The sequence below is a fragment of the Bidens hawaiensis genome, unplaced genomic scaffold (genome assembly GCF_021521415.1).
Source record: "Bidens hawaiensis isolate Kalapana, Puna unplaced genomic scaffold, B.hawaiensis_p1.1 tig00009327_1, whole genome shotgun sequence".
Classification (NCBI taxonomy): Eukaryota; Viridiplantae; Streptophyta; class Magnoliopsida; order Asterales; family Asteraceae; genus Bidens; species Bidens hawaiensis.
Window position 1 is genome coordinate 972,986 of NW_027491688.1, and position 18,257 is coordinate 991,242.

The 18,257-nt window shown below is 36.9% G+C and overlaps 2 pseudogenes across 2 annotated transcripts; both read left to right on the plus strand.

Moving 5' to 3' along the window:
- Positions 1–5,680: 5,680 nt before the first annotated feature.
- LOC143532024 (glucose-6-phosphate isomerase, cytosolic 1-like) lies at positions 5,681–11,368 on the plus strand (annotated as a pseudogene). The gene is made up of 23 exons (XR_013135106.1): positions 5,681–5,742; positions 5,844–5,920; positions 6,125–6,206; positions 6,322–6,369; positions 6,459–6,614; positions 6,725–6,821; positions 6,895–6,936; positions 7,008–7,076; positions 7,178–7,262; positions 7,365–7,413; positions 7,602–7,674; positions 7,773–7,833; positions 7,911–7,977; positions 8,065–8,121; positions 8,662–8,715; positions 8,805–8,933; positions 9,059–9,122; positions 9,557–9,630; positions 9,752–9,805; positions 9,885–9,953; positions 10,030–10,119; positions 10,194–10,296; positions 10,376–11,368. The product of XR_013135106.1 is annotated as a glucose-6-phosphate isomerase, cytosolic 1-like (transcript).
- Positions 10,940–18,248, plus strand: LOC143531998 (protein ESSENTIAL FOR POTEXVIRUS ACCUMULATION 1-like; annotated as a pseudogene). Its single transcript, XR_013135103.1, has 3 exons — positions 10,940–11,208; positions 15,999–16,722; positions 16,816–18,248. The product of XR_013135103.1 is annotated as a protein ESSENTIAL FOR POTEXVIRUS ACCUMULATION 1-like (transcript).
- Positions 18,249–18,257: the final 9 nt, after the last annotated feature.

Below are 18,257 nucleotides of genomic sequence, written 5' to 3' on the forward strand. Positions count from 1 at the left end.
AATAATTATATTATTTTTCCTAACACATCACACACAAACACTTAATTTAACCTCCTCCTTGCTCTCTCTGCCGTCTCCTCTCTCTTTGCCTTCGTCTTCTATCCTGTTCTGCCCTGCTTTTCCGGTAATATATATTGTATATAATAATTTATTTATTAATTATGCTAACTTATAATCAAGACTTAAAACAAATTATTAAAACAATAATCTTATTTATAGGTTAACTTGTGCTTGTTTAAAGTTGGTTCTTGCTTTATCTTACACCGCATCGTTTATCAAGTGAGTAATCTCGTACCTAATCCCTTTTTGCTTTTAATGTTTTGGGATGTTCATGTGTTCATACAAACTTAGAGTCTTAAACTGTTTATGAACTTTAGTCGCGCAGTATCCCATGTGTTGAGGACATAGACTTGGCTGTTTATTTGTATGTGTGGATCATTAACCGTCTTGTCGGTCTATTCCGCAGTTCTCATGGTACCATTAGATGAACACGGGAGAACTATCGTTTATGATTTTCTCTTTTGTTTACACTTGCACAGTCTTTCTTGTTTGTGAGCTCAATTGTGAGCACTGGCAGTCTATGAATCTTAGAGTTGGTCCCGATCGGATTACACCCTTGTTGAAAACCAGACATACACATGTTGCGCGCAGATTTATTGTTATCTATGTACTGTATTAAACTTGATTTCTCACCAACACGCAAGTGTTTGACGTTTATTTTAACACATGTTCAGGTTTGCAGTAGCTGTTTTGGAGCTCGAGGACACGTAGGAAGTTTTCTTTATTTTGGACCTAGATTAAAATGTATCAAGACAAGTTATTGCTGTTCGAATATTATGATTTATAATATATTGATTTATGATAATTTATGTTATCTTGTCTACTTTGCGCGTGCGCGAATGAATGTATTTATTAAATATTGACACCCAATAGTGTCACGGGTAACGAAACAATATGTGGCGCCCCGATGTATAATCCGCCTTTGGTCGGGGTGTTACAATTATGTCACTTAAGGATTTGAGCTACGTATTGTGCAAGGTTGTCAGTTCGAATTCTTAGACTACCCGAATTTTTGTCTCATCGCGTGTTACGCCAAAGAATTATGTTCTTGTGGCAGCACAACGGCAGCCACGTGGAAGTTGACTGTATTGTTTTTCTAGAGCATGCTCAAGCCATACTCTAAAGTCAGCGTGAGCCCTATTAAAATAACATAGTCCCGACCAAATGGTTATGTTTTTTTTTGACAGGCCAAGCCAAATTATGCATACAACGTGGACCCCATCAAGAGAAAATAACATGTTAGGCCATGTGTGGTGGGCTCGGGCGAATTGTGGGCGCGATGTAACATCATGAAAATTTCGGGCTAAATATGTCAAGTTTCCAAAAGTCAATGGACCAATTCTGCCAAATTCCAAACTCCAGGGTCTAAATTGTAAATTCTGTTTTCCTGACCCATCGCGATACGTGATGGATCAGAAGGGACACCCATCGCTTACCGCGATAGGGATGTCTGACACGTTGTGGCAGACGTGTTGCCACGTGGCACACGGTGGCGCCGTCTGCCACCACGTGGCAACACGTCCGCCACGTGTCGCCACGTGGCGCAACGCCTGCCACGTGTCGCCACGTGTCAGGTCTAGTGGTGACTGGCCAAGCCTATATCGCGATACGCGACAGGCTAAGCCAAGTTCCGTCACGTACCGCGACAGGATCCAAATTTGGGCTATAAATAGAAGGCCACTAGTTCTCACAACTCACACCTCAAATCACACACATTACTCTCTCTCTAAACATCTCTCTATACCTCGAAATACGAGCCCTCGATCCATCTCGATAAACGTGCCTGATTCCTCTATAAACGTGCCATACCTCGATACTCGTGCAACTAACCGACGACGTGTATATCAAGAAGGTGATACCGTCCCGACGATCATCTCGAAGTGCGTGCCGTGGAGTGTTGGTGTTCGATTCGTGTGTCTAAGCAAAGGGTTGATCAAACATGTGTTGATAAATAAAAAGGCGTCGAAGTGCTGCCCGAGTGTGTAGGGTTTATTAAGTCAAGAGAAGGTAGGCATAATGCCCGAATAAAATAATAATAAAATATTATAAAGGTTTAATACCTTAAGTCGAGGTTATACTCGATACCTCGATAAACAAAGAAATATATAACGAAGAAAGTAAAGGAAAAGAAAAGTGAAATATATATTTGAGTATATATATATATGTGTATGATTATTCTTTGTTATAAAATATATTATTTAAGTATAATGAGTATACTTAAATAATAAAGAAAAGAATACGTTTCTTAAAGAAGAATAAACGTAGGGTTTTTATAAATAAACTAAAGGTTTATGATAATACTTTTTAACTAAAGGTTTTAAAGTAAAAGAAATTTGAACTAAAGATTCATCGAGATAGACGAGACTAAAGGTCTTAAGCCGGATTGTATATCCGACTAATAAAGGTTATACTCGTACTATAGGTGCGAGATAGCAAGTAAAGACTCACGGACGGTGTTGGAAGCCGATCCCATTTGAAATGTGAATACGCCCCACTTTTATAAACTTGTTTTCAAACAATCAAACGTGTTATGTGTAAAACTTTACATGAGGCTACGTGTCTCTAAAAACATTGTAAATAAGAGTAGAAGCCTAGCCCTCAAGCTGTGGTATATGTTTGTTTAGATCCTTACATATGTGGAATGCGGTGGGCACATCGCACCACGCTCGGTCACGACCTCCAGCCACGATGAGCCGGACCTAAGTTACGTTCGAGTGAGACTGACCATGTGTATATTTATGGTACCTAAGTTATGTCGAAACGCTACGGTGTTTTGCTGAGGTGACCTAGTGTAGAGACTCGAGTTTATAATGATTATTTAACTTAATTATTCTTAAGCCAAGATGGGCCGAGACTTACGTGGTCTTGAGGGGTGATTAAGTAAAGAAAATATTTTTAGCGTCAGCATATTCACCAGCATTCGTTGCTGACGTATTTTCTAACATTTTGCAGGTAACCAAAAATAGAGCTTGAAGGACGAGGGCTCAAGAATCCGATGGCTCGGATATTTTTGTTTAAACATTTAATATAATGCTTTTGTAAAACTTATAAACAAGTAAAACTAAACGAGACTTTCGTCTCGTCTTTTGTAATGTAAATATTTATAATTTCGATCCTTATGTTTTTATAAGACTTCCGCTAATAACCCGTTACTCTGATTTATATACAAATGTGGTACCAACTATTGATCACACTCCTAGGCCTAAGATGTGGGTGTGACACGCGAAGGGGCTAGAACACCGCCCCCCAGGCGATAATTGGGTGAAATGGGCGGGTTGTTTTTGTCGCCGAAAGGTTTGGAAATAATAATATAATATATATATATATATATATATATATATATATATATATATATGACCGTTGACAACGGTCAAATGTAAAATAAAATAATTAATTTAAACAATATATATATATATATATATATATATATATAAACATACACCCTTCTTCTCCATTTTATATCCATTTTATACACAATTCATACCCAAATTCTTACAAAAAATTAGCAAAATGAATCCTAGAAACAACTCGAACCAACCGAACTACCAATTCCCTGCTTTCGATCAAACGCATGGTTTGCAACCGAGCCAACCGAACTTACAATGGAACCCGATGAACCTAAACCAACCGAGCTATCCGTTTCAATTTTCCGACGCGAACCTAAACATGTAAGCCAACTATCTCAGCCCCCAAAACACAATGCCGGCGTTTGGGTCTACACCACCGGAGTCGGAGCCGGTGACGGTGCCGGAGACGCAAACGTCACGGGCCTCCGATTCAAGCAAAAAGGTGACCCGTAAACACAAAAAGGCGGGGGAGCCGATGGCGCAACGTGATCCATACAAGCATTGGAGCGAGGAGGAGGAGGTGGCCCTCGCAAGGGCTTGGGTCGTCATTTCGGAGGATCTCAACGTCGGTAAGTTTTTTAATATTAAGTATTTATTAAAAATGTATTTAGTGTTTATTAAAATATATACTAATTGTGACAAATAATTTTAATTTGTAGCTAACTTTCAAGCCACCGAGGTATTTTGGAAGAAAGTATTTGAAGCTTGGCTCACGATAACCAATAAACCCGAAGACTACCGGGGAAAAGAAGCGGTTCAAGCCCACTGGAAGGGGCTTAACGCCGATTGTCAAAAATTTGCCGGGATAATTAACCGGTTGCAGGGGTCCGGCTGGCGTAGCGGGGTATAACCACGTTGACATTATAAGTCAAGCCTTCAGTGACTTTCGAGCTCAGGGCCAAACTTTTGAGCGGTCCGGGAAACCGTTCAAGTACTTGAATTGTTGGGAAAAGCTACGTCGTTGCGCGAAATGGAACGGGGCACCAACCGTTCCGGCCGCCCGACGAGACGGCTCATCCCGACCTTCAAAAAAGTCGAAGACATCGTCGTCGACAAATCCGAGCACACCAAACACACCCTCCGATGCTCGTAGCTTCTTCCTGGACGACACGATTAATTTAGCTGACGATGTTAATATAGCGACGACGAAGAAGTAGAGGAGTTGCCTCGACCACGCGGGAGATCGAGAAAAAATAAGGGGGAAGGTTCGTCGTTAACACGATTCAATACGGCGCCCGATGAAATAAACGAGTTGGTCGGTCGTTTGGAAACAAATGCCACGGTAATAGGAAACGACCTTCGAGCATCCAACAAACAACAAGAAAAGCTGAATCAGACGTTGGAATTACATCAAATGAAAGACGACAAAGAATCCCTCAAAGCGGAGGGGTTTTACGAGGAAGTCAAATTATTATTTCAACGACGACGTGAAAAAATGCGGGAATGTTACGGATGTTAGTTTGTTTTTAGTTATGTATTTTTTTATTTTTTTTCTTTAGTTATGTATTTTTTTAGTTATGTTTTTATTTGTATTTCTTTTTAATTTTATTGCATTTTTATTTAATTATTTAAATAAATTGATTTTTATTTGTTTAGTTTAGTTATAAAAAGAAAATAATAAAAAATATACTGTGATCCTAATTTGTAGCCCCTACACCATTACACCCTAAAAACACTTGTCACAATTCGCCTGGCGCTCCACTACGCATCGCCCTTGCGCTTTGTTAGTTTTTTAACCAAGGAAAATAGAGGGAAGGATAAGAAACGGATGGGAAGGGAATGATATTTTTTTTAATTAGGTGTGTTCTTGAGTTTGAAGAAAGTTAAAGGAAAGGATAATTATGTTATCCTTATTAATCATCCACTTTTTGAAGGATAACTTATTAAGAAAATATATTAATTTAATTTCTCGAAACTCCTACTCATTTCCTTTCCATTATAAAAAAAACTCAATATCACTCTTCTTAGTTTTCTTTTCTTTTCCATTCTAAAAAAACTCATTAAAAAAAAGAGCGTTAGTGTTAGTGTTAGTGTTAGTGTTAGTGTTAGTGTTAGTGTTAGTGTTATTTTCATTTTAATCTCTCATTCAACAATCGACTGATAATTCATAAACTCATCAAGATTGCAAATTGGTAATCGTTCTTGAATCTTGATCATCTCCAGGTAATTTATATCCTCTCAAACCCCTTTACTCATTTCAACGTAATCTTACCATTCAATCAAATCAGAACATGCTGTGTCTGTGTGGAATTGATTTCAATTTTATATCTTTTCTTGATAATCATTGCAGATGGCTGCTTTAATCTCTGACTCTGCACCATGGAAACACCTCAAGGTCATTCAAGTTTCTTCATTTCTTTCTGCCATTGCATTTCATTCATTATTATTATTTATTATTATTATTATAATAATAATTATTATTATTATTATTTGCAGGCCCATGTTGGGGAAATTGATAAAAGGCATTTGCGTGATTTGATGAGTGACACTGACAGATGCAAGTCCATGATGTTGTATGTATGATTGTTTAAACCTCTTATTATCAACTAGTACCATATGTTTATGTTTACTTTTTAACACTAAATTTGTGAAGTTTTGAGTAGAGTTTTTAGGTTCCAAAATCATATTGGATTCTATAGCATATGCAAATTTAATGATTTTTTTTAACCTTTTGGATTTGAGTGATTAGTGTCTGTGTTCATTTTGGTTTTATTTAGTGAGTTTGATGGAATATTCTTGGACTATTCACGTCAGCGCGCCACTGTTGATACGGTGTCCAACCTCTTTAAACTTGCCGAGGTAGATGTAACAACATTATCATTTTATTTATTTATGAAATATTGTTATTAGCCACCAAAAAAACCGAAAAAGAAGTGAAATATTTTCTGATCGGTTTTATTATTTTATAATGCAGGAAGCACGTCTGAAACAAAAGATTGATAGTATGTTCAATGGGGAGCATGTAAGTAAAGCTATAAACTTTAATCTATTCAGATATTACTTCTGAAAAAGTTTGAGAAAATAGCTGAGCCAGTTTGATATATACCTCAGATAAACAGCACAGAGAACAGGTCAGTGCTGCATGTAGCTCTTCGTGCTTCAAAGGACACAACAATAAACAGCGATGGAAAGAATGTGGTACCCGATGTTTGGCAAGTTTTGGACAAAATCCGTCAGTTTTCAGATAAAGTTCGCAATGGATCTTGGGTAGTTTATTCTTATTATAAACTGATTGTATGAAACTTATTATTATTTATATATAATAATAATAATATTAATAATAATATACTTTTGAGTAAACATTCAACATGCTTTAGGTTGGAGCCACGGGTAAAGCATTGACAAATGTGATTGCTATTGGTATTGGTGGAAGCTTCCTTGGCCCATTGTTTGTGCACACTGCTCTTCAAACGGGTCAGCTTTTTAACTTCACATGTGAACTAGATATTAATAAGTTCATCAAAATTAAAAATTTGGGAATTTGCAGATCCTGGGGCGAGTAAATTAGCAGGAGGGCGCCAGCTTCGCTTGTAAGTATGCAAAATCTTTTAGGCAATGATCTTACTTATTATTATTTTTTATATTTGGGTGTTTTATGTATTCTGGCTAATGTTGATCCAGTAGACGTTGCAAGAAATATTTCAGGCTTGAATCCCGAGACCACTTTAGGTGACATTACTTTATTTTCTGTATTAGTTTGTATATATTTCAGGTGACATAAAACATTAGTTTCGTTTATGATTAATGATGTCTTCATGTATTTAATGCAGTTGTTGTGGTTTCAAAGACTTTTACTACAGCCGAGACGATGTTGAATGCTCGGACATTGAGGGAATGGATCTCGTCTGCTTTAGGGTTAGTGCACCATTTTATGTTTCTATCAATATTTTTGGATCTGATAACAATCCATTTTTATATATTGTGTTCATACTAAACATATCATTTCTCTGATTTCAGGTCGCAGGCTGTTTCAAAGCATATGGTTGCTGTTAGCACAAATCTTAAGGTTTTATTCTTTACCGTTTTTTTCGCTTTAATGCTAAGGAGTAATTTGGTCATTTCTAAAAAAAATCAACAGGAAAGTTAACCTCTATCTACTTTAAGACAAATGGTGTTACCTTTTACTGTTTAGAAAACTATTGGACTAAAGATGTAACAATTTCTAGCTTTTACCTTTCAATATATTTAATGCAGCTTGTGGAGAAATTCGGGATTGATCCTAATAATGCTTTTGCATTCTGGGATTGGGTTGGAGGCCGTTACAGTGGTAAGATAGATAATCTTTTATTATTTAGTTAAACAAATAGTAAAAATTTTTTTTATAAATTAGTGTGATATGTGATTAATGATTTTGACCCGCTTTAGTTTGCAGTGCTGTTGGAGTGTTACCTTTATCTCTCCAATACGGTTTTTCAGTCGTTGAAAAGTACATTAACATTTGAACTTTGAACTTCATTTCTCATTAGATGATTTTACCAAATTTACTAAATCTTTTACTTATAGGTTTCTAGAAGGTGCTAGAAGCATTGATCAGCATTTCCAATCCACCCCTTTTGCGAGCAATATACCTGTATGTGTACATTAGTTGACTTGCTACATTTTTATCATGTCCTTGTGGTTATTTAACATACTAAACATTTTATTCGTTTCGTTCCAGGTTCTTTTAGGTTTGTTGAGCGTATGGAATGTCTCGTTTCTTGGATATCCTGCACGAGTGAGTTTTATTATTTATAATATCTCACTTGCTTAGGCTTGTAAACAAACTGAACGAATATGAACACTTAAACAGACAGGGTTTTCTTGTTTGTGTTCGTTTATTTAAAAAAAATGAGTGTGTTCGTGTTCGTTTATTGACAGTATAAACGAACAGTTCACAAATGAATATAACTGAGCTAAAACCAGTTAAAAGTAATGTGAACAACAACGTGTTAGGCCTAATAAGTTATTAAGACTTAACCAAGTTGTAATGGGACAAAAAGTTTTTGATAAACAGATTAATGAATGTAAACTAACAACATAAGTGAGTTTAAACAAGCTTAAATGGACGAATGTTCGTGAACATATGAACGAACAAGATATTTGTTCATTTTTGTTTAACTAAAACAAAATGTTTTGTTCATGTTCGTTCGAACATAAACAAACTTCCTGCCGAACAGTTTGCAGACTGTTCACTGATAGCTTGGTTCGTTTACAGGATTGAGACGCTTAAACCGTTCTTAGTTGAATTTTATCATGGTTTTTGTATCTTCACCAGGCTATTCTACCTTACACTCAAGCTCTTGAAAAGCTTGCTCCACATATTCAACAGGTATGTTATTATTTTTATGGCACGTGTCATACTTGTTTAAAAATTTTATTTTCATTTCTTATGTGGGGTCTTAAAACTTTTTATTATAGGTTAGTATGGAGAGTAATGGGAAAGGAGTATCTATTGATGGTCTTCGCCTTCCGTTTGAAGCGGGCGAAATTGATTTTGGTGAGCCCGGAACAAATGGCCAACATAGTTTTTACTAATTAATTCATCAGGTAGGTGTGTGCGTACTGTGATTGAGATTTAATTCTTTTATAGTTAAGTGTATGTCAACCGCTTGCATATGGTTTCATATTTGCTGAAATCGCTGTTTCTAAATTATTGATTTTGGAGTCTTCAGGGGCGTGTTATTCCTTGTGATTTTATTGGTGTTGTCAAGAGTCAACAACCCGTCTATCTTAAAGGTACTGTTTAATGTTCCTCTGTTTTAGTAGGGGCAGTTTCTGACACGACATGGAAATAATCATGTTTTGGGTCGTGACATGTAACTCGTTTAATAAACATGTTGTGTTCGGCTTGACATATTAAACTTGTTTAATTTAACGGGTTGTGTGTGGATTGACCTATTTAACCTATGTAACTAAACAAGTCGACCCGTTTAATTAAAAGGGCAATATAGCAACCCGTTAGACCAATTTATTACAACCTGTTTAACAAGTTTACAACTTGATCACACCCCATCAACCCATTTACAACCTGCCTACCCGTCTGACTCGTTTAGATAAATTGGTTAAAACCGGTCGTGTTTGGATTCAACCCGCTACCCCGACACCGTTTGCCACTCTGACTTCTTTGTTCCTTTATCCAATCTTTGTTTATCAATGCAATTTGGTTGCAGATGAAGTGGTAAATAACCATGATGAGCTCATGTCCAACTTTTTTGCACAACCTGACGCTCTTGCTTATGGGAAGGTAATTTTGATTCCTTAACCTCTTAGAATGTGAAGTATCGCATTAACTTAACATATAAATAAACGTAAAGATATCATTTTTAATATATAGTTTTACCAACAGTATCTTGTTTTCGTTCCAGACCCCCGAACAATTGCAAAGTGAGAGCGTTGCAGCTCATCTTGTTTCTCACAAGGTAATTAATTTTCTTCATCATTTTAATTCTTTTTGCATGCAATCAAACGCTTGGTCACTAATTTCATTTTCATCACCAGACCTTTACCGGGAATAGACCGTCACTAAGCCTTCTACTTCCATCATTGGATGCTTATAGAATTGGACAGGTATTGTAGCCCTGGTGAAATCTATGTATCTGGTGCTGACATCATCTTACAAAACCTGTTTTTCTTGCCTGTTTAGTTACTAGCTATATACGAGCACAGAATTGCTGTCGAAGGTTTCGTTTGGGGAATCAATTCTTTTGATCAATGGGGCGTTGAATTAGGAAAGGTATGCATGATAAAAAAGAAAATATATATTTTTTCTCATGAAATAGATAATAATATTATCTTATCAAATTACAATCACTAGCATCACAAGTGAGAAAGCAACTTCACGCGTCACGTAAGAAAGGAGAATCAGGGCTTCAACTTTAGTACTACAAAGTTGCTAACAAGATATCTTGAGGTACAAAAATGCTGAACATAACGTTTAAGAAGAATTATGGAATGTTGTTACTTGTTAACACTAAATTTGGTTTTGGCAGGCGAGTGCAGACGTGCCTTCAGAACCCACGACACTTCTGCCAAAGATGTAATCACTTACTATAATGTACGACACTGACTTGCTTCTTTTTGTAACTGCATGACTCATAATAATCCCTGCCATTTTGAGTTGATCCAGATTGATGTAACTATTGTCTTGATTTTCTGTATAAGATGCTAGTTATGGAATAAAATTATGGTACTTTGTTATGATTGAATATTGAATGTTACTGCAAATTTAAGAAAAACTTGAAAGTGGGTTAACTGCACACCAACTGTTTTGATGAAATGTTTCAACAACCTCAACAACTTTAGGTTAAGGTCATTGACCACCTTTCATTTCAGACTTGGCATGTGAATGGTTGGAAATTATTAATAAAAAACTTTTAATAACAATCTAAAAGAACCTATTATAAAGCACAAATTTTAAGAAACATATCATTTTATATTATATAATAAGTGAATTAGATAAATGGTTTGTTTGCATCTAAAGCCACCCTTCAACAAAGTCAACATATGCCTTCTAAATACACCAAACTTTCATTTCTTCTTTCTGATTACCAACAATGGTGCTTCTGCTTCCTCCTGCACCCTTCTCTCTTCTCTACATTCTCTCCATTGTCACTCTTTACTTGATGATATGCTATGCGGTCATCGGATACATTGCCAAGTCAAGAGTCAACTCCCATGAAGTTCACCAACCGCCTTCCGGGTTGTCTTCGGAAGAGTTGCAAAAGTTGCAATGTTTTAGTCACAGAGTCAATGAAGGCGACGAAGAAACGTTAAGTTGCGCGATATGTTTGGATGATTTTATAGATTTTCAGGTATGCAAAAGGTTTCCAAGTTGTGAACATGTGTTTCATAGTCGTTGTATTGATCTTTGGTTGGTTCATAGAAGAACTTGTCCAATTTGTAGGACTACTTTTGATCACTTGCTTCATATTGTTTAAGGCTTTTTTTTGTATTTTCATTTTCTTGTTTTGAAAATATTGGGATTTTTTTTAACTTCTGTTAGTATTTTTTTCTTCCTTTTTACTTCTTTTAGTATATTTTATTTTCTTCACCAAACTAATTTGTTTGCATTTAAATAAAAGAATGGTAGGTTGGTAAATGTGACAAGAATGCATTATTTGATATATACCTTAAATAGAGATATGTTACTTAATGGATTTGTTATGCTTTCAACATCAAGATTATGTAGAATGATTCTCACGTTCAATAATTTACTAGTACAATTATTATAAACTTGCTTTATTATTAAAAGGAAATTGTTTTGGTTTATACATATAAAATAAAAAAGTAAACTCAACTTAAAAACACATTATTTGTACCTAAATATGATGACCCTGACTTTACACTGAATGATATGTGTGTTTCATTGTTTGGCTTGAATTTTAAAGTTTGATTTGTTCAATATGTCCCTACATAACATGATCGATAACGATAAATCTATGCATCGACCATGCGCATTTTATGCACCACTGTTCATCAACATGTGATTTTTTGGTATTGGTCATGGTGTGTTACTTGACATTGACATAAACATATCATTTTAGCATCATCATTCATTTCTCCCTTTAGTTTTATATGAACCATCCACGTGAAATCCAAGTATAAAACTGATATTTCATTTTAAAAAATGGCAATGTTTCTTTATGTTAAAATCGTCATATTACAAGAAAAAATTGTCTTTATTAAACATTAGAGAGAAAATAAACGACCCAAAATTGGTATAGTGCTTGTAGGGTTGTTATGTTATATATCAGAGGACTACATGAAGGATTGGAGTTGGCTCGGTTTATTTAATAGAGTTTGGTGTATTTTTGTTAACTTCAATTTATTGTCAATAGAGACTATATAGTTTATGCAACTGTGGTTATTTTGGTTATCGACGACGTGATGAACACAACGTCGGTTATGTTTATTATTAAGAAAAACGAGGATCAAGCTATGATGAGTTTTAATTTTCCATACATACTAAATATCCATAACTAGATGTGTTAAATCTAAAGAATTGAGTTAGGTCTCATTCTAAGTATTGTTTGGTGGTGAACCCACATGTAATGGTAATATTCGAGGTTTCGTATTTTGAAAATGTTGTAAAATTTCTACTTTTAACACTTAAAAGAATTTGTTTTTCGATATTGCACAATCCACAATGATGAATTTGCGAGAAATATCACCCATCTTGTTGCTAGATAATGATAAAAAAAAATGCATCTTGATTGAATAATAAAATCAATTTAAACACGCATTTTGAACAAAATAAATTGACAAAGTAATAAATTAATTAAATGCCTGTCGGACCTGAGGGACCCCCAAAGTGAGCTCCTTTTGTTGCGCTCGTGCATGGGGTTGCTAAGTTAGTGTTTGGGCTCCGGACCTGTCAGCCTGAACATGTCAAAGAGGCTGTGTCCATCTTTGATGCGGGCCTGCGGGGGGCAATTAAAAATATTGTTGTGTGTGGAGGACCGCATTTTGGGGACCTCCAGTGGAGGTTGACTTCCTTCCCTATGCGTTGTGGAGGCTTAGGAATTTTCTCGGCTGAGGATGTCTCCGCATATGCCTTTGTGGCTTCCAGGTCCCAGTCGTGGAAATTGCAGGACCACATCCTGCGAAACGTTGGTGTTATCGGGGTAGATCCGGACTATTCTTTTGCACTTGGTAATATTGGAACAACTCTCCCGGACCTTGATATAGGCGGTTTTACTGATAAGGAGACCGCCCCCAAGAAACCTCGACAAACCTTGGCGAGTGCTCTTTATGGTAAACACATACATGATTTGGAGGAGCGATTCGATATGAAGTCGAGATAAAATGCAGTTTTAGCTTGTCTCAAGGGGGCTCATGCCTAGGATTTTTTGACTGTTGTGCCCATTGAAGGTCTTGGGCAACGGATGTCGGCAGTTGAATACAGAGTCATCCTTAAATACCGGCTTATGATTCCTCTTTTCCCTCCAGATGAATCATGGCCCATTTGTAAAAAAGCTTGTTTGGATAGATTTGGTGAGCATGCCCTCCACTGTAAGGAATTGCCGGGATTCAAGTATCGTCATGACTGGGTTAGAGATGTCTTATGGGATATGGGATGTGCTTAGACGTGCCAGGATCTCAGCCAAGAAAGAGGCACATGTTAACTTTTTGACTGATCCGCGAGAGTGTAGATCTACCATGCGTCCTGCGGATGTTCTGGTGTTTGGCTGGGCGGGGGTAAGCATGCGTGTGTTGACCTCACTGGGGTGTCCCCGTTGGTGGGGCTGAGAGACAGTGGCTTCGTACCGTGACAGGCGGTTTTGAGAGCGGAATCTAGGAAGGTTGCTAAGCATGAGACAGCGTGTTTGGAGAATCAGCACGTGTTCATTCCTTTTGCCTTCGACACTTTTGGATCCCTAGCTCCCGATGCGGTTCACTTCTTGGAGCGGGTGCAAAAGGTGGTCCACAGTGACTCGCAGAGCCCGAGGAACCAAGGATTTATATTTAGTAGAATAGGCTTTGCGATTCAAAAGGGGATAGCGGCGCAGCTTGTTGCTCGCTCACCTATTATCCAGATGTAGCTCGGTTTGTGTTATATATAAAAAATCATAAAAACAAACTTTAATAGGTGAAAAAAATAAGACAGTAGTATATCAAATAAGCTAATTATTAATTGAAAGTAAAAGTTACTTTCAAAATTCATTTTTTTAAGAAATATTGAGTAGCACTAGCAAGTATCCATATGTTGTAATGCTTGTGGTTGACTATTGAGTTTACCCAAGTACCATACATTTGTAAACCCAAAAGTCTAGCTTAACAAGGTTACCGTACACATGGGATATGTATGACAGTACGAGCTTAAATGTAAAACGTAACAAATTAAATACATGATATCTTCAATTTTTTTTTATTCTTTGAGTTTGATCTTTCTTTCATTGAGAAATAACATCTAGAAATACACACACATATATATATTCAATTCAACGTCAAACATATGGTTGTATAGTGTTTTCTAATATTTAGTATTGTGTTTCTTTTTATGTTAGGATGTTTTTACTTGTTGGGCTTTAATGAGCTTTAACTACTACTCACTTGATTCATGAGGCATTAGCAAAGAATAAATGCTTGTTGGATTGGATTCGTATGGGCATAGCTTTGAGGGGCATAGGTCCAATATGAGCCTAGCGCATAATTGGTTACAAGTGTGTTTTGATAAAAAGAGGAGAAGAAGTGTATATGTCTTCATCTTCTCAATCGTTGAAGACCATCTTTGAGATTCTAATAAACTCAATGTATTATGTATGCTATTATCAAGTTTCTCATAAAAGTCTTGTAGCTCTTAATCCTTTGATTCGATTGTCTATGCTCATTTTGTGACATTGTGAGATTCTTGTTTGAGAGTTTGAGAAGTCTCATTAAATATTTTTTTTAAGATTTCATGTTTGTGACGTACCACTTGTCTCCATCGTCATTGTTGACTGAAAATGTGTTGATAATATTATCTTCACTCAACAACATCATACGTAATACCTTAAGAGTCAAACTATGAGAAATCGACTACGTATGAGATCTTGTTGGTAACAAATTTTAATCGACAAGTTTGTGCTTGAGAGCATCTCTGATATGCAATTGTTTGACATTTTTTGAAGAGCGAGTAAATGAGGTGGATGTAAAAAGGTGGATGAAGTACTTGGAGACCAACGGCCAAGAATGGCTTAAACACATTCAATTGTTAGTTTTACAGTTGAGCTACGATCTTATCAAAATTAAAAATGTAACCCCAACAATTATTGATAAAAAAAATTAATACATATTCTTCCCAATAAAGTAAAGAAAAACTAGTTTTTATAATACAATGATACATGTAAGTAGAGATGATACACAAATAAACAACGAAACATCTAAAAATTCTATATTAAAGCCACCCAGATCAACACCAAACTAGAAACATGTTAATTGCTACTTTAATTCCATGAATATAAACTCACATAACACATTAAAAAAATTACATAAAAATAAAAAAATCAAATCATAGCTTACGTAACAAATCAACCATTAAAGATTCAATTAACTCAGAGACACACTTTAAACACAGCTCACGTCATTCCCACGCATCCTTTGACTAATTAATCAAGTAAAGATATGTAGTGTTATACTGTCAGGGAGCTGATACGATAAGTCAGACATAATAATTAATATCCGGTATTCAAGGACACCACATGACGTTACAAACATGATGAGTAAGTAACACCGACAAGAAATGACAGAATAATCTATGTCCAGGATTCAAGGACAACACATGACGTTACAAACCCTAATATCGTAAAACTTAATTTTATTATTTTTTTATTTTTATTATTATCTCAAGTGAGTCAGTACGTTTGCCCTTGCGTTGCTGATATATTATTTCCCCCGCATCCTTTGACTAATTAATCAAGTAAAGATATGTAGTGTTATACTGTCAGGGAGCTGATACGATAAGTCAGACATAATAATTAATATCCGGTATTCAAGGACACCACATGACGTTACAAACATGATGAGTAAGTAACACCGACAAGAAATGACAGAATAATCTATGTCCAGGATTCAAGGACAACACATGACGTTACAAACCCTAATATCGTAAAACTTAATTTTATTATTTTTGAGAATTGACAATCAATTTCTGTTTGCAGTAACGGGAGAAAGTGGTTCTTATATAAAAAATGATGACAAAGGAGATATTAGAGAATCAAGGATGCCAGGTCAGCCTGGTGTACCTTGGAGATCATTATCAGTTGGACAACGTGGTCAACCAAACTCAGGTGACTTAAGGGACTTGCCTGATGACATGAGGACATGGTCACAACCTCAAAAGGATATGTGCAATGAATGGAGTAGCAGCAGTTTAACTAGTCCAGTTATCAAAAGGCAGCCACCTGGAATTATAAACCGAGAAGAAACAAGGACAGTTTTTCAGCCTCAGCCCTCACCTGAAGACCTAGTTCTTTTTTACAAAGATCCTCAAGGTGCGATTCAAGGTCCGTTTACTGGCAGTGATGTCATAGGGTGGTTTGAAGCTGGATACTTTGGGATAGATTTGCTTGTACGTCTTGCAAATGCACCACAAGACTCACATTTGCATTACTTGGTGATGTCATGCCTCACCTGCGTGCAAAAGCCAGACCGCCACCTGGGTTTACTCTGGCCAAACAAACTGAAATCAATGATGTATCCAGTATGCCTGGTTTTATCACTAGTGGTAGTAGTAAGGTTCAAGCAGGGTTGGGTGACCATGCTATGATGAAAAACGACCCAGTTTTTCAACATGGTTCATCTAAAGAAGCTGAGAATAGGTTTATAGAGTCTCTCATGAGTGGTGGTCTTTCTGAAGGTCTGTTTTAAAATTGAATTTGCTTTCATAGTTTAGAACAGGTGGTATGATGTTTGTTATATTTTTTTATGATCAAATTTGTTTGCTTTACAGGTATGCAGGGATACTTTGGTAACTCTACCTCAATGCCAGCCAGAGGACCAGAGAGTGGAGATAACCTGTTCCAATTGGCCAAACTGATGCAGCTTGAAAGGCAAAATCTTTGTCTAATCCTTTCTCTCTTTGGTCTGGGAGTGGTCCTCAACCTGAAGTTCTTCAGGCAACCACAGTTCCACAATCAAACATGTTTTCAAACCCTTCAAATCCTGAAGTCATGTCCATTCTTCAAGGCTTATCAGACAGACCAACCTCCTCTGCAAACAGTTGGTCTAACTTCCCTGTTCAAGGTGGGTCCGGATTGGACAACTCACTTCATGGTCAACATTTTCCTGTTCAGCCGGGCTTTGGTGTCCAACAAAGACTGCCAACACAAAGTATGCCCTCGCTAGCAGGTTTACAATTTGACACATCCTTCTGGTCCACTAACCACTGAAAAGCTTCTTTCTTCTGGGCTCCCTCAAGATCAAATTTTAAGTTTATTGCAGCAGCAACACATGAATCCTCAGATTCCCATACCTACACAACATCTGTCAGTGCTGGATGAATATTTGTTGCTTAAGCAGCAGCAACAAAAACAAGAACAGATGCAGCAGCAGATGATGCGCCAGCAACTTCTCCTCCCAAGTTCTCAAGGAGCAACATTCCATGCAACAAAGGTTTGGTGAACAGTCTTGTGGACCAATGTTGACACCTGGGCTATCTGTTCCCAATCCTTCAGTGGATCAACTTATATTCCCACCACATGAGACTTTGCAAAATCAAGTTCCTAATATGCCGGATACAATTGCTCATATGCCTGCAGTTGGCCCTCAAGCGTCTGTGCATTTACCACATCAGTTTATGGGCAATACAATGCAACAAAACGGAACTGAGGTGCAGGGGCAGAATTTGGAAGTTGATTTGAAAACAGGTCAAAATGATACGATTCCTGTTTCAATGCTGGATTTTATTCAGAGCCTGTAGACCATTATGAAAAAACCATTTTGGTTGGGGGATCTGTCGAAGATGATGCTAGTTTGCAGGAGCCACCAACTGATGTCATTGAGCCACCAATGGTTCAAAGTGAACAATGTAACGAAGTCTGTGCTCCGAAGAAGAGAAACCAGTTGAAGTTCGTGAGGTTAAGAAAGCTTCTGAGAAGAAGTCAAAGAAACAGAAGGCTTCCAAGGCACAATCCTCTGACACAGTCAAGTCAGCATCTAAAACGCAGCAGCCTAAGCAATCTGAACCTGAATTGACCAAGGTCAATGAGGCTGAAGTTGTAGTCAACAAATCTAGTGTGGTTACTGAAGAGGATGCAATCGTTTATAGTGATGTTAACCCACAAGATAGCCACACAAGTTCAAAGTAGCCAACGAGATTGGAAGCCTGCTCCTGGGTTTAAGCCAAAATCACTGCTAGAAATTCAGCAGGAAGAGCAGCGGAGGGCCCAGGTC